This window comes from Artibeus jamaicensis, unplaced genomic scaffold, assembly GCF_021234435.1.
Source record: "Artibeus jamaicensis isolate MK-2021 breed Jamaican fruit bat unplaced genomic scaffold, CSHL_Jam_final scaffold_369, whole genome shotgun sequence".
In the NCBI taxonomy this organism is placed as follows: Eukaryota; Metazoa; Chordata; class Mammalia; order Chiroptera; family Phyllostomidae; genus Artibeus; species Artibeus jamaicensis.
Window position 1 is genome coordinate 11,922,764 of NW_026522042.1, and position 27,965 is coordinate 11,950,728.

The 27,965-nt window shown below is 44.3% G+C and overlaps 1 protein-coding gene and 1 pseudogene across 2 annotated transcripts in view; both read left to right on the forward strand.

The window, feature by feature from the left end:
* Positions 1 to 3,442: 3,442 nt before the first annotated feature.
* Positions 3,443 to 27,965, forward strand: part of PRLR (prolactin receptor) — a 151,190-nt gene continuing 126,667 nt past the window's right edge. For both annotated transcript variants that reach the window (XM_037129049.2, XM_037129052.2), the window contains exon 1: positions 3,443 to 3,533. The gene's annotated coding sequence lies outside the window, so the exon portion shown is untranslated. The remainder of the gene's footprint in view (positions 3,534 to 27,965) is intronic.
* Positions 22,997 to 27,399, forward strand: LOC128626187 (60S ribosomal protein L31-like; annotated as a pseudogene).

Below are 27,965 nucleotides of genomic sequence, written 5' to 3' on the forward strand. Positions count from 1 at the left end.
TACTTCACAGACACAGATTTTTTTCTAAGTCCTGGGATTGTAGGTTTGTTGGGGGTTGTTTTTTTACTCTTTTGGTATTTTTAGCATTTTCTTTTGTTTTCTGTTTTTTAGGGGGGGAAATGTAGCTCTCGAAGCAGAAAGTTGAAAGACCAGTGACCAAACCGTCCCATTAAGACAGAAGAAGAAAGAAGGGTCAAGGCAGAAGCCAGTATAGGAACGTCACAGAGGAGAACTAGGGGCGGATGTGGGCTGAATACGGGGGGAATGGGAGCTTCCTGAGGGGAGAAAGAGGGGTGCAGAACCCTGCAGAGAGGCCTGCGATGCCGCGGCCCGGAGGGCAGGTGCTGAGTAGCAGTGGTGGAAACTGGGTGCAAAGAGGATTAGGAAGCCTTTTTCTACCCTGCCTGTGCATCTTTGTAGAAACACAGAAATGAGGACCCTAAACCTCTTGAATTAGAAGCTCTGCAAGTGACACCCAAACTCAGTACCTTTGAAACACTCAGATGAGTGTGCTGTACGCAGCCACTCAGTGACATCGTTGAGAATGTAATGAGCCAGAGAAGCTGAGGAGGGGAGAACAGTCCTTCGCCAAGTTTGCCAGGTGAAGAAAGGAGAGAATTAAATTGTAAAACCACTGAAAGGGTTGGCTGAGATGAAGGAGCGCATGAGACAGAAAAGATGGAAGGAAAGGGAAGGAAAAAAAGCAACCTCGTGTTTCTAGGCTTTCTGTTACTGGTCAGGCATTTTACATATGCCATCACCACTATTATTCCCTTTACTGGTGATTAACGATCACCACTATTATTTCTGAGGCATATATCACGGCATCCAATTTACTGTGAGACAAGGGAAGCTTCAGGAATCCAAATGAATAGTAAGGACCAAAAGCCATGCCAAAGGCTGAGCTTTTTTCCTCTGCCTCTAGCCATGGAGCAGTCTTGGCGGCCATAGCAGGGATGGGGGCCAGGACTCAGCTGGAGGAATAGCTTGGGAAAAGGAGAAACACATCCACTGAGACAATGACAAGTCAGAGACATGCAGGAAGGGAACCCAGATAAAGGGGTTGGAGCATGTGAACTTAGAGACAGAGGCAGTGACAGAGTACTTGTGGGGCAGAGGAAAGAGGTTGAAGACTTCCTTCTTCATCTCAGTACGGCTGCGGCGTGGTAACTGGCTGTGATGAACACTGGTGGCTCAGTGACAGCGCCTGTGGGCTGCACAACACATCACTAAGCCAGCCCCATGCTTCTCCCCCAGTGAGATGTGGATCAGTCCCTCAACAACCACCTTCTCACCTTTGGGAAGCCATAGCCACAGACGAGTAGAGCCTCCTGCAGCTAACTGGGAACTACCCGGAGGAAAAGCAAGGCTTCTACCTTCCAAGAGCTGACAGGCTAGAATTACCTAGAATAATGTATTTTTTCACCAGCTGTTCAAATAGTCTGATTAGAACAACTTTCGAAAATGAAATGACCCCTTGCTTTGCAAAAATTATATAGAAATATTCTGCCACTGAAATCCCATGTCACCCAGGGGTTTTGAAATTGGAAAGGGGTTGCATACCTTCGTGGCTACCCATGAAGGAATGTAAACATACATTAAAGAAGCATCTCCCATTGATAAGAAGTCTAAGGTTTAATTGTACAGGGCTGTGTCACTGAACAGGAAGCATCAGGCGATTGCACTTGCACAGGTGACTCTGGGCGTCCAGCCCAAAAGGATCACCAAAGCATGATGGGATTTTTAATGGCTTCCCAAGTATTGGCAAGTGGCTGCTGTTGAATGTCATTTGTCAGTTATTCCAGAGAGGCAATCATTCAAAGAGGGAAATCCTAGTATTTCAATAACATATTTGATGAAACTTGTCAACTAAAGTTTGCTGCTGCCAGTCTAGATGCCAACAGGTGATTCCAATCTGGAGTGTGGGGAGGGAGATACTTTACTGATGAACAGTTTGCACACTCGAGCAGACGCAGCCTCTGAAGGAGAGGGAAAGGCACTTCCAGAAGACAAAGGGAAAGCCCACTTTTGTAGAGAAAGTTCCTGCCTGTCCTGATTGCTCCACATCTATGTAAACGAGGAATCCAAATTTACAGTCTGGTTGGTCTGAACAGCACTGTCCACTGACTAGTTGTTTGGAATCATGTGTTCTGATTGGCCCTTATGAAACTGCTCTGATGCCGTGAAGACGCCAACAAGGCTATAGCTGTGCAACTCTGATCAGACGGGGCAGGTCTCAGCCCACTGGTTGAAAGAGGATTCCAGGGACTCCTTTACAATGATCTGCTCACCTGCAGGACCTCAGTGCAGGACCCCAGTCTGTGGCTGTCCCCTCCAGTGCAGCCTGAGTAAGGGGCCCCTGTCAGCAAAGGCTTCTAGACTTTGATTATGAAATTGAGCCCAATTAACCACCAAGAGTCCTTCTTCACAGGTATATTTCTTCTTGGGGTCAACCAACTCAATAGCCTTTGCTTAAAATAGTTTCTTAGTTGTGAAACAATCGAATGCAACATTAATGACATCAGAGAGACACTAGGAACCTACCAACTGAGGGATATTTGATTCAGGCAACTGCTATTTGTTTCAGTATTTTTTCTTCTTCAAGAGAAAAGGTGGTGGTGGTGTGTGGCTTTGTTATAAAAAAAACAAAACAAAAAAAAGCATACAACCTTATCAGAAAAGGTAGATTCTGTATCTGTGGAAAACAACAAAAGCATGGATTATTCTGGCACTACCACTGTTTCTGTGTTATACTCAAATGGCAGAGAATAAGCACAGTGCCCTGGAAGTCTGGGCTTTGTGGTATCAAAAAAGAAAGCAAAACTTCCTTGGGCCACTGACTTTATTTTCTTTTGCTCTTTTCCTTCTCAGGAAAGGTGAGATTCAAATCCCGGGAGTTTCCCTCACATGTTGTCAAGCTGCTGTTTAAAGTTATTCTGAAAGAAGGAAATAATATGTGACAGGGAGACACTCCACATCTTGGCTGTCAGGAGAATATCACCTTTGAGGTCACTGAATTCATGAAGCCATTTTTATTATTGTTTTGTCTATTTGCTGGTTCCATCTCCGGGCAGCTGTGTAGCCCTGACCATGCGAAGCCAATCCGGGAAGAGTCTGCCGTTCCTTCCGCACACCTTGCTGCATTCCGGTTCCCCCAACCACCTCTCTCACCTTTAGAACCGGCAGACTCTGGACATTCTGCACGCCGAAGAATATCACTGTTTTGCCTCCAGCAAGGAACATAAATGTTGCAACACTGACTCCTCCCCTGATGAAGAAAGAGTGAACAAGTGCACCGAGTTGAGCCTCTGCTCACAAAGCCACCGGGCCGGGGACGGTGGGACCACGGCCGAGATCCCGAGAGCGCGTCTTCGGGGCTGAGCCCCCCACCGCCGCCCCCTTCCCCTCGCTGCTCCCGTCTTTCTGGATTTTACCGGCTGCTGGGGAGACAGCTTCACACGCGGTGGATCTCCGTGTTCTTTCGCCGGGAGTGCTTAACGGGCTGATATGGCAGACTTTGCTCCCCGACAAAAGTGAGTGGCTCCGGCGGGCGCAGCCTGCGGCGCGCGTGTTCGACCAGGGGTGGCGCGGGTGGCGCGAGAGGCGCGGGTGGCGCGGGTGGCGCGGCGCCAGCGCTGCGGGTTCGAGGCTGAGCGCGGGAGGCGACCGAGAGCGGCCTCGGCTAGGGCTGCACAACTGCCCGCAGAAAGCCTCCGCGGGGCGCGGAGGGGCTGCGAAAGCGGGGTTTTTCTTTCTTTTCATTGAATTTATTAGGGAGACATTGGTTCGCAGAGCCACGCAGGTTTGGCTTTGCCCTCAGGCAGCGTTTAGGTCCCTTCTCAGAGGAACGAAAAAGGTTGCGTCCCGGCCAGCTCTTACAATTGCACGCGTTTGCCTTTATTTTAAAAATAATAATAATAAATTAAAAAAAAAACTTCGGATGCACCCTTGAGAATGAGTTTCGGCGTGACTGTGGGATTCTCAGAATGTAAATGGTTTACGTCAAATTGAAAAAAAAGCGAGGGGAGGGGGTTCGGATGCGGGGATGGCCCCCGCGCTCCCCGCTCAGACCTCGGAGAGGAAGGCGCGGCGCCCCCGCTCCCGGAGGCAGGCGGGATGGTGGCAGGTAAGCCGCTGCGGACTGTAGCCGCTGCGGCCACCGCAACCCGTCCCGGAGACGGGGGATGCGGGTCGACTCCGCCCGGAATCCCAGCCCGAGGGGCGCGGGGCGCTGGGCTGAGCCGCGGAAAGCGCAGCCCGGAGGAGCCGGCGCGCGGAGCAGGGGGCGAGAGCGGGGCGGAGTTCTCGTTCTCCGAGTGCGAACGAGTCCTTTTAGTGACCTCTACCTGTGCTCCCGGGAAGCAGCCCGCGTTGCCCTGAAGGACAGGCAATACAGGGTTTTCCGTGGTTGCGCTTGAAAAGGGTGCCGAACCTCAGCCTCCACCTGGAGGGCTGCGTGTGTCTTCCTTCATCCAGGTGGCTGGCAAAGACTTCCCACCGAGCCTCACGCCGCTTGGCCAGAGGGGTGCTGCGAATCCTTGGGCAGGACTCCTATGTACTCTGGGCCTCAGTTTTCTTTGCAATATTTAGGAAATCATTCCACATATAATGTATTTCCTGTGAAGCACATGTGTGCATATATATGTGGGTGTGGGGGGTAAAAGTGCTGAACAGTGTGCCAGGAAGCAGCAGATGAACATTGATTTTAGTGGTTCTTTAAAATTGGCAGCCATGGGTCCTTTCGAGAATTAGCTATGAGTCCTCTTCCAGGGTGGGGGTGGGGGGAAATGTCCTTATGGAATGTACATAAGATAGATCCCCCATGGCTCATAGACACTCCCTGATGACCCTGTCTGAAGTGGTCACCTACCCAGGTGACCATTCCTTGTCTAAAGGAAGCCTTCCCTTGGAAGACCTCCCTCTAGACCAACCATGCAGCGCCTGCTGGCCGTCGGGACAGCCGTGGTAATGACAGCCTTCCCTGAATCCGGAGGCAGCCTCGTTCCTGAAAGTGAAAGCCCTGCTTTCAGCAGCTCCAGGGACACTGTTTCCCAAGGGCTCCCCCAGTCTCTGCCTCCTGAGGAACCCTCCTCACCAACTCTCCTGATGACTCTCCTGAGGCACTGACCCTCATCCTCGTAGTTTTCAGTCCTAGAGATGGCACTGGAGAGCCACCTGCAAGAGTCACTGTCCGTCTCAAAGAGAGAGCTCTTTTTTAAAAAATATATTTTATTGATTATGTCATTACAGTTCTATTTCCCCCTTCATTTCCCTCCACCCTGCACACCCCTCCCCCACATTCCCCCCCCTTTAGTTTATGACCACGTGTCTCAAGTTCTTTAGATTCTATATTTCCCATACTATTCTTGCCCTCCCCCTATCTATTTTCTACCTACCATCTATGCTACTTATTTTCTGTACCTTCTCCCCCCTTCTCCTTCTCCCACTCCCCTGTTGCTAACCCTCCATGTGATCTTCATTTCTGTGGTTTTGCTCCTGATCTAGCTGTCCTCTTAGTTTGTTTTTGTTTTAGGTGTGGTTCTTAGTAACTGTGAGTTTGCTGTCCTTTCGCTGTTCATCATTTTTATCTTCTTTTTCTTAGGTAAGTCCCTTTAACATTTCATATAATAAGGGCTTGGTAATGATGAACTCCTTGAATTTGACCTTACCTGAGAAGCACTTTATCTGTCCTTCCATTCTAAATGAAAGCTTTGCTGGATAGATCAATCTTGGTTGTAGGTCTTTGGATTTCAAGACTTGGAATACTTCTTTCCAGCCCTTGCTTGCCCGTAGGGTCTCTTTTGAGAAATCCGCTGACAGTCTGATTCGGACTCCTTTGTAGGTGACTGTCCCCTTATGTCTTGCTGCTTCTAGAGCTCTTTAGGTCACCTAGCTGGATGTGGGACAGTGGGGCCAAGACTTTGTTTTGGGCTGAAGTGTCATTTGCTCCCCAGGGCATGATAAGGCTAGTTGATGGTGTTCTCTTGGACCTCCACCCTTCGTCTTTCAGGGACCAGGGACTCAGGTTTCGTGGGACCTGGATCTTCCACTGGCAATGCCTGTGAGGTACTGGGGGACATGCGGGGCTTTGCAGCCCAACAGACTGGGCCTCAGTCTTGGCTCCCACACTTCAGTGAGTTGATTCAATGGGCCTCACTTTTTCTGTCTGTAAAATGGGGAACAATACCACCTTTCTTGCTCAGTTGACAGGAGAACGGAAGTAGTATATAATGCCAGGTCTGCAGTCAGTGAGAAACTGCTATTATTGATATTAATGTAAGATTTTAAGTGTTACATAGTTTCATGCTTTCTAGAGCAATGTCTCTCTTATAGGGCTTATGTCAGTAGAAGAAGGAGTAAAATCAATTCTGGTCTAAATATTCTTCAAGATGAGTGGTGGGTTCAGAGACGAGTCGGGTTTGCTGCTTCATCAAGCAGAGAGCTCTGTGTTGCCAGAAAGTGAAATATGTTGTGTTCAGACTGGCATGGACTCTTAACCCATTTTCTTTCTCTTTTGGCCCATAATCTTGAACACAAAACACCTAGCTCTTTGCCTATAGCTACAAACAGCTGGGCATGGCAACTGAAGTCTCCTGGCTGCGTCCGTCTGCAGCTGCACCAGAAACTGTCCCTGTAGAGAGACAATGCCACTGTCATCTTTCAAAGCTTGACACAGACTTAACCAATTCTCTCTTTCCCTCTTTCACTCCTTCCCTTCCGTCCCAGCCCCTCAGTTGCAAGAAATTGGATGATGTAGAAATATGGGAAAGAAAGATTACAAGCTTAAAATGAAAACAAACAAGCAAACAGAATAAAAACAAAGACACTGAAATCTGTACATTGGAAAGCACAGCACCGGCCACATGTGGCTGCTGGATACTTGAAACGCTGCTAGTCCAAACTGTGCGATATGCTGAAAGAATAAACTACGCCTTGGATGTCAAAGAACTCATACAAAAAACCTCATAACTTTTTCAATTGATTGTATATTAGAATGATAATGGTTTAGGTGTATTGGTTTAGATGAAATGTATTAAATTAATCTCATCCATTTCCTTTAAATCTTTTAATGTAGTTGATAGAAAAAAATCAAATCATACTTGTGGCTCACATTATAGTTCCATTGATCAGCACTGGTATAGAATAATAATTTGACAAAGATGTAAGAAATTCTTCTTCCTTCTTCCTCAAGTAACTTTGTCTCTGTTCTTACTCAGACTCCATGTCAAGTATGTCCCCAGATTCAGTTATTCGGGTAAGCAGTAAACAAGAGAAAAAGAGGTTCCTCTGTGCTCACCCCCTACCTCGTTCCTCTGCTGCGCAGACGATAATTTGTAGCCTAATTGATCATGTCACTATAGTGACATTCATCATCACCCACCCTCTTACCCAGGCAAATCTCGAACAACTTTCAAACACCCTATGACCAAAGGGTCATTTTGAATCTGACTTTATAGTTTTAACTTTAAATCACTTCCCAGGCCCACGCCGCTGTCATTCATGGCACTTCGTAGAATCAGACTAGGGGTCACCCAGAGCTTTTTGTTTGTGTGCGAAGCTCATGACGTAAGTCATCTCACTGTGGTGACAAATGTTTCTTCCTCTCTGTCCTTCTGCTTAAAACAGTTTGTACAAGATGCAGCCCCAGTTTCCAGAAGGGCTGCTCCATGGACATCACAGAGGGCCACGTGGGTTTCTTATGTCCACTGGCTAAAGTGGCCCTTGAGTAGGTCAGTGAAGGTCTGATTTGTCCTCGTAGTTTTATTTCTTCCAAAGGAGAAAGCAGTCAGATTCTGGTATTGTTAGAGGAAGCCTCTGGCCTGAGGTATCAGAGGCCTGGATTCTACTTTTTTCTACTGGATTGCGTGTTCCCCTTGCTCCACTTCCTCCAACAGTCCTGTAGAGAACTCGGAATTGGTGAGATAATGCCACATCCAGTGCTACTGGGAAAACGTGCCATAAAAATACTGGCCTTGGCTACCGCTGGTAGCCTGTAGACGTTTGCCTCCCGAGAAGAGTCTCCTTCCTGCAGCTACAACCGAAGCACTATACGAGATGCTCTGTGCAAAATACAAATAGCATTTGTTCATTTCTACTTGAAATCTAAATCTGTAAGAAGCTAATAAGAGTGAATTTTCATCTATCTGCATCTACAGTAACACATTTTTCAGCATCTTTTAAGCCAAGAAATCAGTGCCAGACTCATGGGGACAACAAGTGACTCATCAAACCAGGTCCTTTTTTCTGCAGGAACACATTACCTATTTGGGAAGCTGGGCGCAAATGTAAAACATCAGGAATAGCGTAGGATAACATTCAGTGTTAACATGAATGACACATGGGGTTTGGAGATTCCGAAAGGCAATGCTTGTTGAGCCCTAAAGTACATTGACAAAGACACAGCAAGAGATAGCCATTGAAGCATGGGAGGCTGAGCCAAAGACAAATGGAGACAGGGACAGAGGCATCTCCAAATAGGAAGAGATACTCATGTGGCATGCATGTGGAAATGTGTGTGGAGTGTTGGGTGATATGAAAAAGAACAGCTGGAGCTCTGTTGGTGTGGCTCAGTGGATTGAGCACCGGTCTGCCAACCGAAAGGTCGCCTGTTCGATTCACAGTCAGGGCACATGCCTGGGTCGCGGGCCAGGTGCCCAGTTGGGGGTGTGTGAGAGGCAATGGATCAGTGTTTCTCTCTCTCTCTTTCTCCTTCCCTTCCCCTTTCTCTCAAAATAAATAAATAAAATATTTTTTTAAAAGAAGAGTTGCAATCAGGGAGGCTTTTAAAAACTACTGATGCCCCCATCCCATCTCCAGAGTTCTTTTTGCCAGCTTATGAATGGGGGGAGGAATATTGTTGTTGTTGAATTCCCCAGAATATCCAATGTGAAGCCGTAGCTGAAGATCAGTAAGCAGAAACACCAAGTCTCTAGATCACAATCATGGGAAATAAAATCAAAAGGGTAATCTTGTAAAGAGAATGCAATGGATAGACATGCAGTCTTTGTGGAAATTTGATATGCACATATATTTCTGTGTAGCCTTTTCAATGCACAGGTAATGTTTGTAGTGATTCCATCGACTTGACTGTGGTAGATAAGTGTCACTAGCGACCTGTTCCCGTGCCTCGTGTGATTTGTGGGGACCCTGTAGTGAACCTGGGCCAAGTGTGAAGCAACTGGTGTCTCGCAGCTGCTTGTATCAACTGGACTTTACGGCACCATTATCATGCCCATTAGTGCCAACAGAAGTTACTTTATTGCAGTCTATCATCTCTCCTCACTTCTGCAACTTTACAAATTAGGAAATGGGGTTTAATGACTTGCCTCCGGCCTTGAGCTTGCTGGCAACAAAAGCGAGATTAAAATTTTCAGCCACTGAATTCCTCATATCTTGTCTGGCTCCCAAAGAAAGTGGGCTCGGTCTCCTGTTAGAGAATATTCTGTACCCGGCAATTTATTCCTTCAATGAACGAGTGAGTGTTATGGACAAGTAAGTAAAAAGTTTCCAGTCTGGCTGGGCTGCCAACACCGTGATGATGAGTGTCAGCCGCTGGTCTGCATGAGCCCCAGACATAGCCTGTGTGGAGTTTCCCTACGTGAGTTTCCATTCCAGTGAACGAAGGTTTAGCGCCCCACCTCTCCAGCCAGCGAAGGCTCCCTAATTCCAACCAGAGCTTTTTAGCTTTTCTGATTTCTCCTCTCTGAAGCTTCTGCTCACCGAGTACTGATTTCTGTTACACACCTGAAAAAAAGAGAGAGAGAGAGAGAGAGAGAAGAAAGCCCAGTAATTTTGTACAGCTGAGTTTTAAAAGAATTCTTTGTATGTCTTGGGAGTCTCTGAGTGTGTTGCCAACAATGAATGAGGCTGGGAGATCCTTGTGAAGGGTAGTGGGAAAAAGCTAGAGCCTCAGTGCTTCCTCCCCTTTAGGACGAGGAGATAGGTCACTTTCCTACCGTCCCCAAATGGTTATTTTCTTTTCCTCTGTCTCTCAGTTTGTTACCAATTGAAGAACAATTTCCTGTATCTTTAGCTGTATCTAAAAAGCAAGCCTCCACACTGATTGCATGTAAGAATCACCTTACATGCAATCACCTTTTTCACTTTGAAAAATATACTTCCGGCGCTCTGCCAGAGACCCCTTGAGTCAAGATGCTAAGAATGAATCCTGGGCATCCTGTTTATGACTGTTCTTCTGGTGATTGCCGAGCACGTCATTAAGAGCTGATCTCACCACTCAGCTAAGACCCAAATCTTAATTACTTATTTCTATCTCTTGCTTTAGGTGGCGTGGGCCCCAGAGAACCATCCAGACGTGTGCACTGGCCTGCAGTGCCCGCGGCGTTATGGATGGAAAGTCAAGACAAATTCACACGGACTACCAAGTCCTGTGGAGGAAAAGGGACCGCACGGCTACTCCCTCAAGGGGGGAGAGCCTCAGAACGACCTGGCCACCCTCTCGAGGGGAGAGTGCGCTGACCCTTGCCTAGACAGGCTTTTATTGGTTTTTTTGCACAGGACTACAGGTACAGCTTATTAATCATTGTCAGGCAGTAAACAGTAGATAGCATACAAAGAACTATTAGGGCTTCTTCTAAGTCAGGGTCTATCCCCTAAAAGGCTACAAAACTTTGGGAAAACAAACTCATCTTCTGTCCGGGCCTTTATCAGTTAACTAAGAGCATTCTTAGCAAAGCAGGCTTCACAGGATTTTACATATCCTTTCTCAGGCCTGATCACCCGGGGAGCCTGCCCTTTCCAGCACAGGGCTGCCCCTCCCTCTGTCGTTGTCTCAGGCTTAAGTCAGGCAGAGGAGGCAGATAGCCAAGGAATTCCCAGAGACTTCTCTCTGACCGACTGAGGACTCAGGCTTCATCAAAGCCAGGGGGCAAGGGTCCATCACCCCCTCTTTGCTGCAGCCCCCCCCCAGTCCTTCCTCGAGGGCCTCCCAAGTGATCGTGTCTGGCTTAGGTTGCCCCACCCCTGAGGGGCCGTACCCATCATGGACTAACCGACCAAGCACTGGGGCCAGAGATGGATGAAGCAGAAGCGGCGCTCCTGCCAGGGAGATAAGCTTTGTCTCCTTAGTGGCTGATAGTCTGAAGGTCACTCATTCAGCCTTATCTATGGGGGGGCGGTTACAACTCCTGAAACTAGGCAGGGAGCTTCCCCACACCATCCAAACCGTATTTCTGTTGGGTAGGAATGCCGCCATTCTACTCTTTAGAAAGCATGGTTTCTAGCATGATACTCTGCTGATACAATCACACTCCGTGCTCAGAGAGGCCCTGCGTAGCTTCATTGACAGAAGTTTGTGCACATGCACTTAGGAAATCAGGTTGCCTGAAACTTGATAATTATGTGATGGAAAGATAAAGATTAAGCTTCCCTGCCACCCATGTATTAAATTTGCCAGTTGCTATGTTGATCTTTAGTTAACCAACCCTTGCTTTCTTTTCTCAGACATTTTAAAGCCAATTAATTTCATTCCTGTTCACACCCTTATTAAAAATATAAGTAAAGCTGTGTTCTCCGGGGACTGTCACTGGGTGGATTTTACGAGGTGAATTGACCAGGAACTAACAGGGTGTATAAAACCCTCTCGGTCCCAGCAAATCCATCGGGTTGCAGAGGCTTCCAGCATCAGACTGGGCTTGGGGAGTCATGAACTGTGGTTTGGGAAGAGCCAGTTGCAGATCATTCCAAATCTAGAAGAACCTAGGATATGGGAAATGACTCTAGAATCAATCTGAGAATAATGATCCAGGGCCCAGTTGAATCTAGGACTCCAGCCTTTCTCAGAAAGTTGTATTACTATCAAAAAGCCGCTAGGTTTTTGTACCAAACTGGGAGGGAGGAAATAAGGCACTTCTGTGCTCTTTTGGGTCCTAAAATGACAGGATTAGAAGATAATAAGTTGTTAAGGAGACTGCAGGGCGGATGTGGACATAGGGCTGCTGTGAGCCAAGCATCACGGGCATCAGCATTTTTTTATTCTCTTGGCTAATGTTGCTGGAGGGTCTGCTCTGTGCCGGGGGGCATTGCAGGAGCTGGAGAGAGAGTGACGAAGTTATTGCTGCCATGAGAACACCTTCATCGAGAAACGGATAAATAAATGGAATAAGTTAGGGCTCTAAAAAAATAATGAAGTGAGGTGAAAAGAATAGTGTCTAATGAGGGCTGCTTTGAAGAGGCTTACAAGTTGCCCTGTTTGAGAAGCTGGCATCTGAGCGAGCACATCGGCTTTAAAGAGAAGGCCGTGCAGAGATCAGGGAGAGAGAAGGCCAGGCAGAGGGAAGAGCCAGAGCGAAAGCCCTGAAGTTGGAGAAGGCTCGACATGTTTGGAAAATAGAAAGGAGAACAGTGGGGCTGGACCTTAGGGAAGAGGGGGTCCGGAGTCAGGCAGGGAAGCAGTCTGGAGGTCATGGGATGGAGCTTGGCTTGTGTTCTAGGGAAATCAGTTTTAAGCAGGGAAGTAGCATGTTCTACGTTGCATTTTAGAAATGGCTTGGGCTTCTGTATCAAGAACACTTGAGAGACTGGAAGCCATGGGAGAACGTGAGCAGCCGATCAAGAGAATGGCATGAGATGAGGGTGGGCCCACAAGGACGGGAGCAGAGGGGTAGCACTGTTGAAATAGGGGGAGCAAATTTGAAGGTGGGGCCTTGGGGGCCTTCAGATGGGTAGGACCAATAAAGGTGACAGTAGGCCTGTCCTGTCTGAGGTGTTTCTCCTGCCCCTCCCTGACCTGAGCCACTGGTTGTGAACCCAAATGGAACAACCTCAGGTATCCCCTGGAAACATGAGGGACTTTGGCCTTAACTTGTTTAAGGGGGGAGAAAACCTTTGTCCAAGGCAATGTAACTATTTACTGTTTGCTGCTTTTTACCTCCTAACTGTAAAAATTCCATCCTGTCTCCTAAGACCATTCCTACGGGCTTGGTTGTTTTTCATGGCTGTGCTTTTTATAGATGCTGAAATGTCACATTCCCATGCTAGTTTATCTCCTGTCTGAGTATTTTGACACTTCAGCTGTATTTCCTGAGTCCTTCATGCTATCAGACATTTTCACATGCTTTTTGCAGTAGCCAGTTTCACCATATAAATGCTAACAGCACCATAGCAAGCGTTCATTGAGCACTTACTGTATTCAAGGCATTGTTTTAAGACTTTCACCTCTTAGCCCTGGCTAGTATGGTTCAGTGTAGGCCTGCAAAGCAAAGTGTCACCCATTTGATTCCCAGTCAGGGCACATGCCGGGGTTGCAGGCCAAGTTCCAAACAGGGGGCGTTTGAGAGGCAACCACACACTGATGTTTCCCTCTCCTTCTCCCTCCTTTCCCCTCTGTATAAAAATAAATAAATAAAATCTTTAAAAAAGAGAATTTCACATTTTAACTCATTTCATCACCTTAGCCGCCCTTTGAGTGAGTGCGATTATTACTGTTTTTTATAAATAAGTAAATGGAGGTAAATAAGAAGATTCTGTCATTTGCTCAAGCTCACACAGTGGTAAGGAGCAAAACCAGGTTTGGAACTGAGCTTGACTGCAAAGCTGCATGTCCGTGGTCACCAAGTTGTGCCACCCCCATTTGTCGCCTTTGCACTCTTTCCGATGTAATGAAAGCTGTTGCCTTCAGATTTGGATTTGCTCCTCCTGAAAAAAACCCCAAGGTTTCACTAGGAGGCGATTCTACTGGGCAGGGTCCCCAGCAATGGGACTGGAGGGTGAAGGACATCATGTAGAGGCTGGGCGATGCAGCCCCTTTCCAGGAGGGCCTCACCTCTGAACCCCCCGCCATCTGCCACGGTAGGGGGATGAACCCCACGTAGGGAGCTGACTGCACCAAGCTGCTGATGACAGAGGACTCTTGGCGAAATGCTCCCTCTTCTACCCCCTACTTTAGTCACTGTGTTGTACCCACTTACTTACCCTTCGCTTTTCTCGAGACTGAAGAAGTCAGTTACTCAACAGCTGTGCAGAGAAATCTGGCTCTGCTCCAGGGTCACTTGAGGCTGACCTTTAGAAGCCAATAAAAAGAGTCATTAACTCATTTGTTATCACATTTCTTCTTTAAAACTATTGAAACTCTCTCCAGAGTTTCTTTATTAGAAGTGGGAAAAGCCTGGGGCACACCAGAGTTCCCGTCGTCTCTCTACCTTTCTCTGCCTATCTGCTTCCAGAAAATTCTTTTCCCATAATCAGCACAGTGGTAACAGACCTTCTCCCCTTACTAATGTTAGTAATGACAATGAACTGAACAGAGTTGAGGTTTATACAAAGAAATTCATTAAGGTTTCTTTAACTCCATTAAGGAATTCTTCAGCAATGATTATAAAAAGGCAGTAATTGTCATGATTCATCTACTGTTCTATAAGTTTTAACTTGTTCTATGTCAACTTAATAGAAGACTTTTTTTCCTTTTGCTGCATAGGTTAATTTTTCATAGCGATTTGGCATGGCTTCATTGGAAATGCTGAATTTATCTAATCATCAATTTGTTCTTTCTACTGTTTGATTTTCAATAAAAAATGTTACTTTTTAATGTTATACAGTACATGTCATATATTTCCTGTGGTGATCTTGACCTCCAAATTCAAAACTAGGAAGAAACAAAGAACTATAGTTACATTAGACCATCACCTTATTTCAGCAAGGAGGACACAGTGGACCATCACTTCATTAACAAAAGTTTGAAAGCCATTCCAAGTTTTTGAATATCCCTCCATAGCTCAGAATCCTACTACTAGATTAATTTTTTAAAAGATAATTTTCAAGCCAATCAGATAAATTCCTCCTTTATTAGGCAGTATCGACTAAATATTCAGCAGTGAGCCTGGTGAGTAGCTACCCAATGTGAGCATGTCCTAAAACCAGGTCATTCGAAGGTCAGAGCAGTGTGCCGGCAGCTGCGTGAGCAGAAGGGGGACTTCATCCCCTCCCTGGGGTTTGGACTGGCTGAGTTTTATTTTCCTCTTAGCTAATTTTCTTGATGTTACTTTTCAGAGGACACCACTGAAATCATAACACTGTTCACATCTGTGACTTTTGCATTTATTTATTTTTGTACATGGTTTACAATTCAAGATACAGAAGAGCATTCAATGAAAACCCAGTTTCCCTTTCCTGCCCCTCAGGCAATCACTTTTATTAAACGATTATCAAAAATACCCCACGTACGTGAATATAGGCTGGATGTCTTTTTTTTTTTTTTAGTTATTTCATATCTGAGATGCTATGACTTTTAGCATCCTACATCCTACTAGCACTTGATTCTTACTGATCCTCGAGTCTCCTCTCTAAATTCAAGTGCATTGTTCAGGGCGGCTCTGAAAGGATGAGCAGCAGTCTTTTCAGGGAAGGTCCATCTGCTAAGTACAGAGGAGCAGATGAAGTTACATGACTCCTCCCAGTGTCGGTGGGCCTGTGCTTTCAGTGGTGATTTTACAAACCATCCAGAGGGCGTGGTTCAGTACTGGGGAGAAAGTCCTGAGACCTGTGCCTACTTGAGCTCTGTCTTCCTCAGGGATTTAAGGATGTTGAGGTTCTCTTAGGCTCCCAAAGCTGACACACAGACCCACTTTCAGGAGGCTGGAGATGTAAGCTCCTTCCTGCATTCACCAAGCCCCACTGCCACTGCGGGTCCCAGAGGCCTCTCAGCAGGAGAGGACTGCATGGGCTGGATGGCCTGAAGGGTGCGTGGAATTGGAAGTCAGTCCAGTGGGGTTAAGAACTGGGAGGAGTGTGAGGGAAGGCAAAATCTGTGAGTCAAAGGAAAATTTTGAGGCCATTCATTCCATCCCTGTGTTACCCATCACTGTCATCTTGTGTTAGATTGTCACATGCTTATTACTGATCAACGACACCATGCACTGAACTGCCTGAGGGCAGGCCTGAGACTGGCTCACCTGGGTGCACTGGACCTCAAATCATCACAGGTTACAGACGGTCTGAAACTGAATCTGTGTCAGCTTCTATCAGATTTAGCTAAATCACTGTTCACACGTGGCCTGAGGAAGTGGAATTTTGCTAATGCCCCGTACAGGTCTGGACTCCAAGTCTGCAGGCAGCAAACTGTCTTGGCGTTGACCAGTGTCTCCGATTGTCCATGGTAATGACTAATGACTCCTTAGTCATCACATGCTACTGACTAGTTAGATGCACATCTCCTCTAGGCCGGAGAAATAAGCTGACCTCACTATTTCACCTCTCCTCCCCTATTATTCAGAAAGAATTTCCTTTTAGCTCCGCTTACCACACTAAGACATTCCCACATGGGCCTCCAAATCCTTTTTCTGTTTCCAGTCCCACTCTATTCTTTGCTTTTCTCTCTCAAATACCTTCCCCCTCCAAACTGAATCTTTGTAAGAAAAGTGGTAAGGAACTCGATAAACCATTCAGGCTACCATAGTTTGAGAAGTGAACAGTCCCAGCATTTGCATTATAATTATAATGGCTCGACCTGAAGTCTTTACTGGTAATATCACTAGCAGCTCGGTGGAGGAAACCTATGTGGGGCAGGTGTAGACCTCCAGTCACAGCTTACAGTAGCTCCTTCTGCTGCCTTTGTGGAATATTACAGCCGTGAGAAGCTTGGTTGGTACTGGCTGTGGTAGAAGTAAGCCCTCAATGCCATAACCCTTACTCCTGTTTCTAAACATCAGTGGATTGGGGTCTTCCAGGAACTCGGGACTTGCCCTCAGGGTCAGTAAGAGTCTTTTGTGCATCTCGCAAAAGAGAGCTTTCATTGGAATCAGACTAAGCACAAATCTCTGCTTTGACTTTTCAGGGTGAATGTGTAGAGCAAGTTAGGCATTTCTCCTACCTTACTTTCTCATTTGTACCAAGAGGACATTAACAATTAGCTTCCAAGGTTGCTGGATGAATAAGACAAGATAAGGTATGTATTGGATAAAACACTTGGCACTAAGGAAGCACGCAATTCATTGGAGGCATTAGTATCACCTTCATCAAAGAATTAATGACAGCGCAGAGATCTGCAAGTGTACAGTTGATGAGGCAAAATTCCAAGGGCATGTAGTAAATGTTGGGTATGAGCTTAGCATGAATAAGTGAGCCCATAAGACCCTCTGAACACCCCAGTCGAACCACTCAGTTCGACCACTTCTCTTCCTTTCCCCAGTTCTTCCACAGACCAACATGGCACTTCTGGTTGGCAGCCCTCCTCATATTCTCTGAATGCCAAACAGCTTTTCCTTCTTCCTGCTGAGTCTGCTTCAAGGCTGGGCCACTGAGAAGGTGTGTGACCGTGGGAAGTTTGCTAACTTTCTCTTGAGCTTCGGTCTCCTTTTTTGCAAAAACAGAAGTGGTAGTGCCAACACTCCAGGACTATTTTGGCAGTGGAGTAAGATAATGGATGAGCTACAGGCAGCCCTCAAAATAAACTTGCTCACTTTTCCCATGACCCCATGCTTTCAAATGATTTGAGCAGTGTGTCACACCTGAAGAAAAGGCCCTGGAATGATAGTTTGTTGATTTGGTGCCTTGTACATCCAGCCATAAATGGCAGAATTTGAAGGTCATTATTCTTGCCAAATATTTAACTGGAGAGCTAGGTTATGAGTCTTTGGAGCCCAAATCTGATCCGTATTCAGGAAACCTTTTCCAGAGAGATGAAGCTAGTAGATAAGCTGAATAGACCTCTTCCATTTGCCCCACATTTGATGCCAGCAGGCAAATCAGAGCCGGTTGGCCAGTGTGCAATTCTGAGAAATGAGGAGAGAGCAGAGACACCTGCTCTTCTTGTAGTAAAGCCAAAGCAAATGGAAAAAGCTCGGAAATCTATCAGCACCATTGGCAAGCATCATGGGAAAGGCTGGACATGTGCTGCGAAAATTCACATTGCTGGTGAAAGCATGGCTCCCCACTGATGCTGGGAGCCTGCCAGACTGGCCTCAGACCGGAGGACAGCCTGCAAGTCCAGGGCCTGGGCTCTGTAGGAACCGGACCCCAGGCACCAAGCAACCAAACGAAGCCTGCCTGTTTCCACTTGCAAGAGATGAAATGACAGGAGTTTGGGGATGTGCCAATCCATCTTCAAGGCCAAACGATTACCAAGCAAAATGCTTGTCTTCCTTTGACCCTGTGGAAGGGGCCTCAGACATGGGCATCTTTGTCACTGGTGCTGGTGACAGCCCCAGGAGGCACAGTGTGGATTAGGTTCTGGTTATTATTCACAATTTCAATTTGGTTCTTTCCATTTATTTCTAATTCCTTAAACATAATTGTGCTGAGTGGTACAAAGAAAACTTTCATTTGTGAACAAAGCGTGTAGTAAAAATCCAATCGCAAACATCTGTAGGAGACACAAATTACGAGAATAACAGGAACACGGGCTCCTGATACCTCGTACTGTGTTGTTGAGGGGAGAATCAGCAATGTGTGAGAGATGCTTTGAGGTCGAAGGCATGGTCTAAGTGCAGTCACTTAAAAGGCTGTGGATTTTTTTAAAAAACAGAAGTCACACATGGCTTAGAGAAATCTTCAACTGGAATATAAGTGATATTTATGGATTCTCACCAAAGGCATCAGGAGACCAAGTACGTAAGAGCTAGGCAAATACATGTTCAGCTGTAAAACAACTTCTCCCACAGTGGTGTTTCATGGAGACCTACTTTACAAAGTAGCCGGGGATTGAGACTTTTTTCACTGATATGCGTGTGGAAACAGACAACAAATTGCAATTAGGACATGATTACCATATAATGCGATAGGCTACTGTTACTGTTCAAGCAGCCAGGGCATTCATTATTCAGTGGCAAAGTGTTAAGTCTTTCCAGGAGTCTTTCTTTTGACTAGGGATACAGAGATGGATGCCAAGGAGAATTTAATTTGGTGGATGAATTTGCCCAGCCAAGGGCAAACGTTCTATAGGAGTGGGGGAATGAATGAAGCTGATTATTGTTGATGACAGTTAAAAATGAAATACCTTACTGAATCTCAGACTGGGTGACTGTGTCAGAGTCCTGTACTTCTGACATCTCAGTATTTAGATCTTGATTATTAACCATGGCTTTCCCCCATCATTTGGACAGAAAGTTTAAATCATCTAGGGGATTATTGTTTTAGAAAGTGAGATAGGACCTTAACAGTACAACCCCAAAATAGCACCTCCCAGCCTTCTAATTGGCATCAATTTGTCAAGTATGAACAAGATTGAACCATGAATCCCATGTTGAACAATGGTCTCTAACTTCTGAGCACTGTTATTACAAAGAGATCCAGGCACTTGCCCTTGAGTGAAAGTTTTCCCCAGAATATGGATTTCATCATGCAAAGTAGGAACAAAAAAGCCTAAACAATGGAACGGTCTTCCTAAATTATTCTCTTATACAAGCAGTTAGGCAGTTATAAGGTCTGTGCTTACCACCACCATGGCATAATGTATGTACACAAATTGACTTCATATCAGGGAACTTCACTGGGCAAAGCAGAAGTCGCTGTTACTGAAGAGTATGAATTTGGTTTCTTTATGGATAAACACTGTTAAAATATTTAGTGTATAGGAAAGTGCAGTATTTTTACCTAGAAATCTGAAGCCCTACTCTTAGTTCCAGCTAATCCTATGACATCACTTCATACTTCTGAATGTTCTTTCCCAACAATCCCATGACTCTCAGTGAATGGGGAGCCAGCACTGAAAAGCATCAGAAACAGCTAAATAAAGGCGGAAGTTTATTCACCATCTTCTTAATGTTCAAGAAGCATCCTTAACTTAATCATCAAACCCCAAAAGATACGATTCTCAGATGATTGGTCAATAGGCATTTTTCAGGTTCTTCAGTTGATTATCAGAAACCGCTGCCCTGAACAAAATTCAGCACCTACCTAGAGGTGCTATCTAGGAGAATCTCTCTGACTTCATGCAGACCTCAAATGTAGTATTCATGTGTTCCTAGTTTGTCATAGACAGCAAGTGTTTTCCATAAGGCACCAGATAATAAAGGATCCACCAGCCACACAGCCTTTTTCAAAATCACTCAACTCCTCCCTGTCACACAAAAACAGCCAAATGCATAAATATATGAGTGTGGCTGTTACAAACAATTTAACATCAGAAATAGTCAATGGGCTTGACTGAGCCAATGGGCTACAATTTGCTGACTCACGTTCTAGATGCCACTTCCTTAATGCCACAGTAGCTACCTGTTGTCATACACAAATTTAATTTATCCTAATTTCTGTTTGACCTATTAATATTTTAGGACACATGATATAGCACATTGTAAATCTGTTGCCATGCCATATGTAAATCCGTCTAAATATTCATTTGATCTAATAATATTTAAACATTATTGTTCTACCATGAATCTGTCATCATGCTATATATAAAATTTTATGTATGAAATTTTTTAAATCTTTGTTTACTCTGTCAATATTTTTAGTCAATAACAAACACACCTTGAGGTAACAAGTATTTTGAATTAACTGTCTGTTGGATAACGTAGCCAGTCCTCACCCCACTCCATAACTCTTTCTAATCAAAGTGCTTTCATATAATATAGTATCGGGAATAAGTCTATTTATTCTATCTCTATCTTTCTTCATACTAACTGTGTCGATGATAGCTTTTATCTTTGCAAAGCGAGTATTTCTGATCTTCATGATTTAACCTTAAGTAGCCCTATCTCTCTCATTTCCTTGATCATTTTATGCCTTCATCACGGAGTCTTCTGGGGCTTTGTGAGTCCTCGGAGTGTAGTGACTACGCTGGAACACATTGTCCCAGATTGGTGCCATCATCTCTTCCTGATGACGTCCAGTTGTGCCTTTTGAGTGCAATAAACAATAAACAAAGTAAAAAGTATGAAAGTAAGGAAGACACTGAGAAAACCCAGAGGGTTATGGAAGGGCAAAATGGACTACATGGTGGAGAGGTGGCAGGGAGGACACTGACTCTTGCAAAACACTCTGAACTGATTACTAATGCATTCCCTAATTCCTCTTCATCTTAGTTGTGACCCCAGGTAAGCTTTCTGGAGTGTTGAACAGACTAAGAACAAAACCAACATCCTGCTTTGCCTAGGGGTGATCCTGTAGTAATTTAGAGTGAGGAGGTCCAGTAAGAGTTCATCTCTGGTAGATACCAACCATGTGAAGAGTTTCCAAAAATCACACATCTTCAGTGGGATGTGAAATCTCAGGCAGATTTAGTGCCACAGGCTAAGTTACTCTGTTATGAGCTCTGCTGGCCACATAGGACTGAACTGCTGATCTGGGAAGATCTACCTTTGCACTGAGTTCTTTCCTCTGCCCTCTGGTCAGTTCAGGGGGATGGTGTTTGTCACTGAAAAACCTGAGCAAAGGTTCAAATTAAAGTGAATCACAATTATCATTAGGGGTGAGCCTGAAAATTCATTAAATTTTCAAGCCCCTTAGACACTGTGGCAGGTGCTAGAAAAATCAGAGTGTGCAGAATGGGCTCTGCCCATAGACAGCTTACAGTGTAATGAGGAAGTAGATGTCCATCAAATCCATGTGCATTTATAAGTATGGTTACGACAACAAAGGAGAGGCATATTATTCTCTAAGAGAGCAACCTGAGAAAGTGATAATTGACCAAGATCAAAATGTGAAGGAAGATTCCACAGCAAAACGGACAAGGCATGCAAAGGCACTGAGGCAGGAGAGATCATGCTACATGTAGGGGAATAGAAGGAACACGATGTGACTGTACCAAGATAAAACAAAATGAGAAAAAGCTGGAGAATGAGAGACAGGGAGAGAGGGCATGTCCTGCAGGATCTCACGGAGCAATAGGAAGTCTCTGGGGTGTTTGAAGAAGAGGGATAACATGATCCGGCTGGTATTTTCTGAAAGAGCCACTGTGTGTAGAACATTGTGGGAGGTGAGAGTAGATGCCTTTGGACTTAGAGGTTAAGGCAGTTGGTAAGAAAGATGAGTGATGCCAGTTACTGGCCTGGTGTGATTTTTAAATCATAGACTGGGAGGTGGCCAAAGACCACGCACCATCACATTGTTTGGATGTTTTCCTTCAGGAACGTGTGCAAATGAATGTTGGACTACACAGATTCACTGTCATCCTCCAGTGAGTTTCCATGCTGTGTGATCCAAGATGCGTACTTCTGAGACAAAAAGCAGACTAGCTACATTCTGTTTAGGGACTCACTAGACATGATTTCCCTTAGTGTCTACTCAGTGTTTCCAGCCCCATGAGTTATTTCCAGTGATAAGCCAACTAATTGGCTTAAACTCTAAGTATGCTTAATTCTCAAGAGTGGGTCTTAAGTAACTATTGGTCTTTGAGGTTTAGGTTTTTCCTAATTTGCCTACCTCTTGACACTCATTTTGCCTCAGGAAAAGAATGTTTTCTTGATCAATGGAGTCTAAACAGTTTTATTTCGTTTGGTACTTTAAGGGAATGAAAGAAAGTAATTTTGCCTAATAATATCATTGCTTGATCTTTAGCATATTATAGAGTGGGTTACTAAAGCTAGTGAAAAGATACAAAAGTGAATTTTTATATAGGCTTAAAATTTTTATAACCTTTTCCTGGCATTATAGAATAGAATAAAATAAAGGAAATTATTATCACCTATAATTCCATCACCCAGAAAAAAACATTACTGTATATTTGATGAAATTTTTTTACTCTCATTTTTAAAAAGTTGAAAATATATTTTATATACATTTTATGAACTTTTAAAATTAGTGTTATATGATAGTCAACTACATATATGTATATGTCTGAAACCATGTTTTTAAGCCTATATAATATTTATAGATGAATGCACTGATTTTGATAACTCTAAAATAATATTAATTTTCATTTATTGACCACCAAAATAATTCATTTTTATACATTTACCAACCTACTTGTTTCTTCTTTTATGGATAATCTCTTTGTGTCAGTTTATCAAGATCTGTATTTGTTATCAACATTTTCTTAATTTTTAAAATATGAACTTTTAATATTTTAGGATATCACCATTTTCTATAATATTTGTTATAAATATTTTTCACAATTTGGTGATTATTTTTTAATTCTGTTTACAACACTCTGACAAACAAATTTATGAGTTTTTGTGGCTTGAGGTCTACTGAATTTTCCCTTTGTGATTACTTTTTAGCTGTTCACTCAACAAATACTGATTGAATGTTATGTGTTAGCACTAAGCAGGATAGTAGGGGTAAAACAGGAAACAGGACAGAGATGGCTTTGCTTCCTCAGAGCTTGTAGTTTAATGAGGAAGACAGACAAACAAAACCCCGGCAAGTATATTACAATATATTATAAGCTCTGCAAGAGGAGGTACTAGGTGTCATGAGGCATCTAATCCAGACCTTGGGGTAAGAAAAGGCTTCTAAAAGGAAGCAACTTTCTAGCTGAAAATGAGGAGACAATAGTCACGCGAATTGGGGCCAAGGACATAGTACATGCAAACGTTCATGTTCAAGGACCTACAAGCTGAAGGTCCTCTGTGCCTAGAACCTGCAGTGCACGTGCGTGTGATGGGCTGTGGTCAAGAGCATGAGCAGGCGGCCAGGGGGTGGCTGTCGCAGTAGCCAGGAGAAAGATGGTGACGATGGGCTGGGAATGTATTAAATAACTCACCCCTTTTCTCTGGATAAGTAATGCTTCAGTTATGTATAAAGTTCTTATGCACGTCACACTATTTATTGCAGAATAATGTACTTAGTTGTATTATTATGTCAATTATTTGGCAAGCACCAAGCTGATTTTGAGTTTTTTGAAACGTATAAACTGGGAGGGGATCAGGCTGTCGTTACTTTTCATTTTCAAAATTGATTCATTTACTCTTGCTGATGTGTTCTCCTAGACAAACTCAAAAATGTTTTTTAAAGCTAGAAAAGTACATGCATATATAATATATGTAAGTCTAAATATATATGTATGTGTATATATTTATATGTACAATCATGTGCTGCATAACAATGTTTTGGTAAAAATGGACCACATGTAACCTGGTGGTCCCATGAGATTATAACAGCTGAAAATTCCTATCACCTAGTGACTTCAGAGCTGCGGTAAGGTTGTAGCATAATAAATTACTCCCATGTTTGTGGTGATGTTGGTGCAAATAAACCTGCTGCTCTGCAAGCTGTGTAAAAGTGTAGCACAGTTATGCACAATACGTAATACCTGAGACTGATACTAAACAACTGTTACTGGTTTATTTTCTGTACTATACATTTTATCATCACTTTAGAGTGTAAACGAGTGTGCCATTTACCCTGGCAGCAGCCTCACATCTCGTGTGTACCATGTCTCTCGATTGCATCGTTTTCTCCGGTGCTTGATTTCATCTCCTGTTTTGTCTGCCATGCCCCTGAGTGTACAAAATCCCTTGTTAATGTTGCCAGTAAGGCATCGAGTGATGGGCCTGGAGATGAAATAAAAGTGATTAAGGACACCAAAGGCAGAAAATCAGTGACGGTTATTGTTCACCCATCAGACATGTCCCATGCCACCATAGCTACGGTTCTGAAGAACAAGAACAAAGGGTCAGAAGCTGTCATCAAAGTCCTGCTTTACTGAAAGCCCTGCTTTACTTGTCAGTGAGACTGACAAGAGAAGAGTCTGGATAAGACACGGAGCAAAGACCATAACCCCCTCAGTGCTATCACGATCAAAGCCAAAGCAAAATTTGTTTGCAATGTTGAAGAAAGGGAGGCTGGAGAGTTGTACTTGCAACCCTGTTTTCTCTCTCCCACAATACCTCACACTCTTTCTTTCCGACCTTGGCCTGACACAATGCCTCCCACCAAGAAGAGGGGCGAGAAGAAGGGCCATTCTGCCACCAATGGGTTAGTGACCAGCGAATACACCGTCAGCATCCACAAGCGCGCCATGGAGTGGGCTTCGAGAAGCGTGTCCCTCGGGCACACAAAGAGATCTGGAAATTTGCCACAAAAGAGACAAGAGCTCCAGATGTGCGCACTGATACCAGGCTCAACACAGCCGTCTGGGCCACAGGAAGAAGGAGCATCCTGTACTGTAACCAGATGGTGCGGTCATCCAGAAAATATAGTGCGGATGGAGCTTCACCAAACAGGCTCTCTACGGTGGTCACCTACGTACCTGTCACCACTTTCAAAAAGCTACAGACAGTTAATGTGTATGGGAACTCACAGCTGGTTGTTTAATAAAGTTATAAAACTGCAAAAGAAATAGGAAAACAAAAACTCCGGACCCAACTACAATGTTGGATTCACTGCTGGTGCTGGTGGCTTAAATAATTTAAGAATCATTCATTACATAATGTGAAAGTGAGAGGTGAGTTTGTCCGTGATGAGAAGGCAGCTGAAGAATATCGAAAAACTCTAGATAAGTTGATTGTGGAGGAAGATTACGTGCCATAGCAATTATTCAATATGGATAAAACCTCCCTATTCTAGAAACAGACATCTGAAAGGACTTTCAGCCATAAAGAAATTAAGTCAATGCCAGGTGTCAAGGCTCCTAAAGACAGGAGAACGGTCTTGCTAGGGGGCCATGTTGCAAGCTGCAAACTGAAACCCTTTTCCATCAGGCACCAGACAAACCCCAGGGCCTTCAGGAACACGTTAGCACACACCGCCAGTGCCCTGCAGGAGCCGCTGAGACACCATAGGTGACCCAGCTTCTCTTCTGAGAGGCCTTCCTGAATTGCTATGCCAGCAAAACAGAGAAGTTCTCTTTGGAGACTGACATACCCTTCCAAATGTTGCTTGTTGGTGATGACACTCTGAGACCTCCTCCTGGCATCGGTGGTCTTCCTCTCACAGAAAAGTGGGGTTTCTCCCTCCAAACACTACCTCCTTGATCCAACCAATGGGCCAAGGAGTTACAGCAGCTTCTAAGGCCTCCTGCCTGAGGAGGACCTGTGCCCAGGCCATTGCTACAACTGAGGAAGATACCGATGCTGTTCTGGAAGGATTACAGTGTCTATAGCTGCATCGAGAATTTTGCTTAGGCTTGTGATGATGTCACCAAGCAGTGTATGAATGGCATCTGGAAGAAGACACTCAGGAGGTTCATCTGTGACTTCAAAGGATTTGTCAAGGATGAGAAGTTTGCAAAAACGAGCCAGACTGTGGTTGAGATGGCCAACACCTTTAACCTGGGTGCAAATGAGGATGACCTCCAAGAGCTCCTAGGGGTGACCTCTGAGGAATGACCAATGAGGAGTATAGGAACTGGGACACAGAGCTGAAGCAGAGATAAGAGAAAACTTCAGGAGATGAACAAGAACCCCAAGAAAACTCACAGTGAAGGGTTGAGTAGAAGCTTTAGCAACAGCTCTCAACAAGCTCCTTAAAAACTATCAAAACATGGACAGCAACACCTAAAGGTTTCTGGTAATAGAAGGTAACATTCAAGGTGTGTGATTTGCTCACAAGCAAATCTATGACAAGTAAAAGAAACAAACCAAGGGAATCACCAGTCACCATGGACACAGTTCTGAGAAGAGTGGCATCGCCACACAAGGAGCCTCAGGCAGGTCTTTCAGGAGGTAGTCCTGAAGGCATTGTCGCCACAGGAGATGACCGCTCCTTGCAAGTCACTGCCCCTGAAGGCCTTCTAGTGGGACGCAGTGTGGAGGTGGAGGACCCTGGTTAGGCCTGAATCAATGTGTCCTAGCTTTTAACAAAGAAGCTTAAACAGTAAAACAAAAAGATAATTTAAAGATGGAAGAAAAGACTAAAAGTAAAGATATAATTGAAGACACAGGCATTTCTCTTTTTGCTGCTTTGCATCTGAGTGATTCATACATTCGACATGTCCTAATAAAGACCTATGTGGTAGGGACTATAAAAAAGAGTAAAGAGATAAAGAAAGAAAATATTTTTGTACAGCTGTAGAGTGTGTTTGCATTTTAAGCTAAGTGTTACTACAAAAGATTCAAATTTAAGAAAAATTTAAAAGTTTGTAAAGTAAATTGTTAAGTAAGTTCAATTCAATTTATCATCCAAGAAAATATTCTTCATAAATGTAGTGTCACTTCTGTGCACAGCGTTTATAGAGTCCGCAGGAGTACGTCCTGGGCCTTCAGGTCCACTCACCACTCACCCTGGTCCTGCAAGCTCCGTTCATGGTCAGTGCCCCATGAAAGTTCACCACTGGCATCTTTAACACCGTATTTGCTGTACCTTTTTAATGTTTAGATGCACAAATACTTGCTATTGTGTAACAACTGCCAATGGTGTTCAGGGCAGGAACATGCTGTACAAGGTTGTAGCCTAGGAGCAATGGCCGGAGTGTACAGCCCAGGAGTGGAGCAGGCTGCGCCATCACTGTCTGCGTAAGTGTGCCCAGCGATGTTCGCACAAGACAAAATCACCCAATGACACATTGCTCAGAATGCATCCCTGTTGTTAAGCAACTCGTGATCACACACACACATACACACACAGCCTCCGATTGGTAATTTGGGAATATGTTAAGTCTATAGATCGTTTGTGCAAAAACTGGTATTCATTTTATACTCAGTCAGCCCACTAAGAAGCTTTACCATCTTACTTTAGTTTTCTTTTATTATTTCTTGCTAAAGTGCTACAGTTTTATTCATATGGGTTCTGCACATTTCTTGTTAGCGTTGTTCTTATGTATTTTGTAATTTTAGTTTTTCATTTTAAATGCATCTTTTGTTCCCTATCTTCTAATATTGCTGGAACATATGAAAATTACTAATGTATCTGCATTTTCATTTCTGACTAACTCATTGTAATTAATTATGCATTTCTAGTTGATCATAAAAATTTGTAACCATAATCATGATGTCAGTAACAATAATTTTCTATCTTCCAAGAGTTGCATCTAATTTTTATTTGATAGCTGCAGCATTGATTATAACTTCATTAAATAATCATTGTGAGCATCTTCTCTTACTGCCAGTTTTAAAAAGAGTGCCTCTTGCCTAATATTTTTCAGAGTGTATTCTGTGAGAGCTAATAAAATAAACTTGGGAAATGCTACAAAT